Source organism: Passer domesticus, chromosome Z, assembly GCF_036417665.1.
Source record: "Passer domesticus isolate bPasDom1 chromosome Z, bPasDom1.hap1, whole genome shotgun sequence".
Classification (NCBI taxonomy): Eukaryota; Metazoa; Chordata; class Aves; order Passeriformes; family Passeridae; genus Passer; species Passer domesticus.
Genome location: NC_087512.1, coordinates 6,084,622 through 6,091,831, shown reverse-complemented (window position 1 = coordinate 6,091,831; position 7,210 = coordinate 6,084,622). Strand labels below are relative to the sequence as shown.

At 36.1% G+C, this 7,210-nt stretch overlaps 1 long non-coding RNA gene across 1 annotated transcript; it reads left to right on the top strand.

The window, feature by feature from the left end:
- Positions 1 to 2,073: 2,073 nt before the first annotated feature.
- Positions 2,074 to 3,083, top strand: LOC135289421 (uncharacterized). The gene is made up of 2 exons (XR_010352167.1): positions 2,074 to 2,178; positions 2,759 to 3,083. It is a non-coding gene; the product is annotated as an uncharacterized LOC135289421 (long non-coding RNA).
- The last annotated feature ends 4,127 nt before the right edge of the window (positions 3,084 to 7,210 follow it).

The following is a 7,210-nucleotide window of genomic DNA, read 5'->3' as shown; positions in this document are numbered from 1 at the left end:
ATAAACCTCTATTTGCAACAACATAATCCTCTCACCACAGCAACCTGCAGTGAGGTCACAAGTGGAGGATTGTGACTTCAGGTGGGGAAATGAGCAGCAGGAGCAGATGAACTGTTAAGAAGCAGAGATCCCATTTTCATTGCAAATGTCCTTTGCAATAAAGAATGAGGCTAGGAAAAGGCAGCCAAGGGAGGACACTGAAGCAGAAAACCATGCACACAGAAAGCATATTCAAATGCTTTAAACAGTTGCATACGGTGAACTAGCTCTTGGAAGAGCAATATCTTAAGATGTAAAACAATTAGCTATTTCCAGTCATGCTGACAATTAAGAATGAATAAAACAAAAAATTCCAACTCTTCCTTATAAGCCATAACTTTTCTTTTCTTTTCTTTTCTTTTCTTTTCTTTTCTTTTCTTTTCTTTTCTTTTCTTTTCTTTTCTTTTCTTTTCTTTTCTTTTCTTTTCTTTTCTTTTCTTTTCTTTTCTTTTCTTTTCTTTCTTTTCTTTTCCTCTTCTCTTCTCTTCTCTTCTCTTCTCTTCTCTTCTCTTCTCTTCTCTTCTCTTCTCTTCTCTTCTCTTCTCTTCTCTTCTCTTCTCTTCTCTTCTCTTCTCTTCTCTTCTCTTCTCTTCTCTTCTCTTCTCCTCCTTTTTTCCTTTTGTTACTTTTTTCTTCTTTCTTTTTCTTCTTTCTTTTTTCCTCTTTCTTTTTTCTTTTTTCTTTTTTTTTTATTTTGCATTTTTCTTTCTTTTTTCCCCTCCCCTCCCTCCGCTCCCCTCCCCTCCCTTCCCTTCTTTTCCCTTTTCTGTTCCCCTATTTCCCCTTTTCCTGTTTCTTTTTTCTTTTCCCTCCCCTCTCTCCCTTCCCCCTAATCCATTTCTCTTTTCTTTGTTCACTTTTCACCCTTTTTCCACTTTCCCCCTTTCCCCCCTTTTTTCCCTTTTTCTTTTTCCTTTCCGTTTCCTTTTCCCAGAGGAAGGCAGCTGATGGACGGCTCTAGAGAATTAAATCCCCCCAGTCCCACCTCAGCAATTTGATTAAGTGTGGGATTAAGCTGCAGAAGCCCAGGCTTTTCCCTCAGCTCATGCCAATGGCCTTACAGTGGGAACTGTGCACACACTGGCCCTGACAGACACCACACTGCCACGTTTTCCTGTAGGGGACCGGTCAGGAATCACTGCCTAAACTGTCAACGTGAAAATCAATCTGCAGAGATCACTCCTGTGAAGGACACAGCACCCCAGCCTCTGTGGAAATAATGAACTGCTTTTGTGTTTCACTCAGAAACAAGGGAAGATGATTCCATGACATTCAGGCACCTGAATGTGTCCCCGGGAATGTTTAGTTCATCCTGCCCTGGCATGAGGTGCAGAGCAAAGCCCTTGTCACAGTCCTGGCTGTGGCAGCCTGGAGGAGAAAGCCTGCAGCAGGGAACATCCCATTGTTCCCACTGAAGTGGCTCTGCCTGTTTTCACTTGGAAGAGGAGGAGGAGCAGGGACAGGAAACTTCGGAGTATTTCTTCCCCTGACTAGTTTGAATACAGGAGACACAACCCCTGGTAAGGTAATACACTGCCTCTGTCTCACCCTGCCCATGAGTCCTGACACACTTCCTGACAGGAGAAGGTGACATGATTGACATTCAGGGCTACAAGGTTGCTGGGCTGTAATCTCTAGTTAAAATTGAATCTTGTATATTGCTCCCTGACAGTACAGCCAGACTCCTCATAATTATTTGGAGGCTATATTATTTGGATTTTATTTTGCCTTTTGAAGAGAAAGGTTGGTTGTATTTATTGTTTATCACTGCTTGGAAATTAAAGGAAAGTAAACTTTTCTTTCTTCGTCTTCAATGACTAAAGCAGCAGTCAAATCTATGGGGTTTTTTTGTTTTTCTTTTTAGTAAAAATTGTCTGTAAAGGTGGTAAGGGAGAAATTTTATGTCAATATGCTTTTCAAAAATCCACTGCCACTGAATAAAGGACATTTTTGAGTTACCCATTGATTGTTAACTTGCTTGTTGCCATGATATAAGGAAGAGGAAAATGCTACACAGATGTCACAATCTATAACAACACAAGTAACAGGAAGGTTTTAGACAGAGGGAAGGGAAGGTCAAATTCACTTAAGCAAACAACCAAGGCAAAGAAATGGATTTAAACTTTACTTTAAGACATGGTTTGTTATGTTATTGCATTTGGGTTATTTCCATTTTGTGATGGGTTCTGCATATCTATCTATCATCTATCTATCTATCTATCTATCTATCTATCTATCTATCTATCTATCTATCTATCTATCTATCTATCTATATCTTTTTATCTATCTATCTATCTATCTATATCTATCTATCTATCTATCTATCTATCTATCTATCTATCTATCTATCTATCTATCATACTTACATGATATAAAAGAAGATTTATTATGAGAAACACATTTGATTAACACATTAGGTGCCAGGTTGCCCATCTTTGCAGGTATGAATTTGCAAGTCTTGAGAAGGAAAAAGCTTTGGCCCAAGCCACTTGGATTAAATACTAAGACAGGTTGGGAAATTTTTCTCCATCAAACACAAGCCTGTTCAAGTGTTTCTGTCATGGAGGTGGAAAGGATAGTAAAAACTTATAAGCATTGATTTGGCTTGTTGTACTGTGTTTGACCTAGTATTAGCATTTGGAACTTAACTCCTCTGCAAGTGAAATCTACATTTGTTTAAGAGGTAAATAATTAATGTGTTTTTTTTTTTTTTGTCTAGAGCTTTCCACATATGCTAATAAAGGCGATGCTCCAGTAGCGTATGTTTCAAAGCTTATAATGATGGGTGATACATATTAAAGAGCAGGAAAGACTGAACTTAAAGGAAAGCCTGAAGTCCTAGAAACATCCACAGAGGTAGATTTGATCCCCTTATGACCCTCAAGTGAGTTAAATGAGAAATAAAGGAAGGAGAAATGATTCATTAGAGAAGCCACCATGAAAAGAAGACACTTTTATTATAAAATATCCATACGAAGCTTGTAAAAGCCTTAGTTGCAATATATGGAAATTCCAAATAAATTATAAAGAAGGAATGTGAAAAATTTTTCTCTTGGCCCCAATATTTAAAAAAATAACAAAAAAAAAATCAAAAAAACCCAAACTCAAATACAAATGAAGGCCCATGAACAAAAAATGAAACTCAAAATATCAGTTGTCTTGCCATAACTGACCAAGAAATATATCACATAAATACTTCTCAAGATCTTTTCTCTTGTGCCTTTGCAGAAAATGCTTTTCTTTTTGCTACTTTTCTTATCAGCTTCAAGATAAAAAACCTTTGTCTTTGTGGAATCTTTTCTTACCGTCCTAAAATCTGCATTGCTTTGCAATCTAAATCTGATATGTTTAGAAATGGAAATTAAAAAGTATTGTCTAGGAGTCAGAAAACTATGTGTGATGTCCTGGTCCCTGGAAAAGAACCCCAAGCCATGGAAAAGCAAAAAGCATTTTTCTTTTTTTTTTCTTTTTTCTTTTTTTTTTTTTTTTAATGCCAGTGAGGTGGCCTTTCCAAGGCAATTTTTCTTTGTTTTGTCAGTAGAGACTTGTTCTTTTTTTTTCATATACATAGAGCAATTAAATCAGTATTGATAGTGACATTTGAATGCTGTATCTCTTTTCCTCAGTTGGAACAGTGCTGTCATTTCTTCCTGTGGATAGTTTCACAGTAAACTGCTGAAAGCCATGTAAACATTCACATTTTCTTTGACACTGAGTCTGCAAGACTCATGAACACACATGCACATTCTTCTTTTATAATGAAGCTAGTTTGTTCACTCACACAACAGAGAATTACCAAAATCAACATAATCTGAGGCACAAAGCAATATGTTAGCAAGACATTTTCTTCTGTCTTGGAATGAATGTTTTCGGCTTTTTGGTTTTTTGGGTTTTTTTTCCTTTTTACATTGAAACTTCTAAGTAATTGATTTCTTGTTTCTTTAGTGTCTGTTCCATGAGTATAAATGAATGTCAGCACATACTTATAAAATTTTATATGCCCAACAGTGTACAGGCACCTTTACATTCATGGAAAAGGCACCTGCTACCCATACACACACAAAACGTAATTCAATGTACTCAGAATTATTGGTTAAAACCCAGGAATATTTCACTGGTAGAAATAGAACATGTTTTTCTAACAATGTATCAAAAAAATAAAAATAAGCACATGAATTGATCTAGAAACACAGTCAGAAGAGTTAGGTTCATGATTTCATTTTCTGTCCAAAAGTGGTTATGTATTTTTGAAAATCCTATTAGGTGCCTCCTTGCACCTTTGCAACCTAAACACAACTGTAAATCTGACTGTCAAGATCTTACAGGAATCTGGAAAATTTCCATTGTGTAATTACTTCCACTCCAACCCATGAAAGTCCCTAAATTTGCCATGGACACAGAAAAAACAAATCTCAGATTGTAGGTCAGACTTAGGTGACTCTTCAAGAGAAAAAAAAAAAAAGGAATACTTTTGTTAGGAGAAAACAAACAAAGAAACCAAAATCCCCACCCCAAAACCCACAAAGCAAACAGACACCCCATACGAAAAAAAACAAAACAAAACAAAACAAAACAAAACAAAAAAAAAACTAAAAAAAAAAAACCCAACAACAACCAAAAAAAACAAAACAACAACAACAACAAAAAAAAAACCCACCAAAATTCAAGTTTACAAGTTTAACTGAAAATATTTCTTATAAATTCATATCTGTATACTCATGTATACTCATCCACCTCTTAATAGTCTCTTTTCAACTACCTGATGTAGTGATGATAAAATATTCAGGACATAGCTTTTATAAAATAGGATAATAAAGGAAGTGAGAATAGACTGTTTGGCTCTTTAAAGGAGGAGCAACCATGCAAATTCACCTGTTAGGAGAAATGAGATCCAAATTTTTTTAATGCTTCATGTTCAGTAAAATCTTCAGTCTCTAGTCAGAAAGCCCAACAACATGCCACAAAACTGTGGGAATCCAAGCATCACATGCTCCTTCACCAGGGGATGATATGTTTTTCCTCTGTTTGAGGTTGTTCAGTATTGTTTCCAGATGTTTTCTGAGCAGACAGGGCAGTTATAATCAATGTTCTTTCTCCTCTACTTCTGTTCTGTAGAAGAAGGTTCTGTTAGGGTCCTATTGAGTAGTAATGTTTAAAAAACATAATTGTCACAAAAATCTCATTTTTCATGTGTTCCAGAGCAAATCAGTGTTTTTCTATGCAAACTTCTTTCCATATTAATTCGCTGGCTGTGATCCTAGCTCCACTGGTATCAATGAAAAGACTTTATCATTTGGGACTCAGCTTACCTGTCATGGAAAGCTGGATATTTCTCCAGGACAGAGGGAGATCAAGGTTGATCTTAGAGGAAGCTGGACAAAGATCTTACAAAATCCCCCTTCATGCCACTAACTGAGCAGGAGACTTTTCAAAGTGTTGCTAGATTAATTAACATTCAATGACTTCTATTGATGGCTTTTTTTATCTATTCCTCTGAAATATTTTGATTCTTAAATCATTATGACTGTGAGTTAGGATAAATGTGGCACCTGACTCTACTCCCATGTGGGTAAACTGTAAATCATGGTGCATCTGGATGAGTTTTTGTTGTTATTGTTGTCTTTTCATATGCAGCTCAGTGTGCCTTTGAAGAACATCAATAGATTTCTTTGATTCTGAAGCAGCAGTACTAAAATATTCAATAGATTATTGAATAGGATGGGTGGTAGGGAAAGATTTGTCAACAGCAGCCTGAAGCAAAATACAAAGATTATGGCACCAGTTTTCAATAGATTTTGTCTATCTGCTTCTAAGACTCTAAAATTAGAGTCTTGCATATCAGTATGAATTTGAGCTGTTTGTTCATCTCAGAAATGTAACAAGAAAAATCAACCACCACAAATAGGACTCTCTTTTCCATAATTTTTCAATATTAGATCTTTCAAAACTTTTCTAATTCTTGCTAGGCACTGTCAGATTCAGGGCTTGTCATTGCAAGTCTGTTCAACTGTTCTTTATTGTCAGTCACACAGACACTTCCCAAAACAAATTTGCACATACACAAACACATTATCTTCATTTGTTCACCAGATTTTACCAAAGGTTTTGTCAAAGGAGGAAGAAAAATCCCCAAAACTATGCTTTTCACCTCCTCCTGTTTTAATATACTGGAGTGACAAAAGCTTTCCTGACCTCAAAGGACTCTTCACTTGTTTTGAAAGGGATAATTTTTTCAGCCTGTTTTACTTAAGCTTCTTTTTAGTTATTTGCAACTTCACAATCCCATTCACAAACTGTTGCCATGGTAAATAATTATATCACAGATGAATTGTGTATGCTCCCACTTCATGGCTGGAAGAGAAATTGTAAAAGGAGAGGTGAGAATGAGAGAGGGGAAAAAATCAAAATCCTTTAAAATTACAGGGGAGAGAGTTGAGAAATGATTACCTCCTCGTTAACATAATTAACTCCATGAATTATAAATTGGTATTAGAACCTCTGACAAAAGGAGTAATTATATTTACTCATGTAAAATTAAACAATACAAAAAAAAATTAATGGGATTCACCAGAAGCTCTGTTAATATTATCATAAAATTCAGAGATCCAAATAGCTCAGATTTAGAAGTGATTTAAGCAGCATAAACTTTAGTGCTTCTTAGATTTGAATAGAGTGAACATGTTTCCTCAGTGTTTTATAATCAAACTATGGCACAAAGGACATGAACCCTCTAATTCTTCAGAAAAGGGAGTACTAATATACAGAGGCAGCTGCATTCTTCCTAGGAAGGAACTGCTCAGAGACAGCTTTGTTTTTGCAGTGAATTTGTGCACACCTATCTATACACACATGCACAAAACTCTGTACAATTACACACATACTTCTCATGAGAACAATAAATCCTGCAGTTGATCTCTGAACCTTGGGATAACAAGAATAAAACAGATGTAGATGATAGGTAACCTAATCTGTTGGTTTGCCTTTGGTATTACACTCCCATGTTTCCTCCTGTATAATGCAAACCAAACTCATCACAGGATCCACCACAGCACAGGATCCTTCTTGCTTAAATTTAGATACACTCAAGTCTGGCATGATTAGCTGGACTTCTTCTGGAATCAGTATAGACTGACAGCTCAAAATCATTATTTGGAATGAGCTCTGTTGCAGA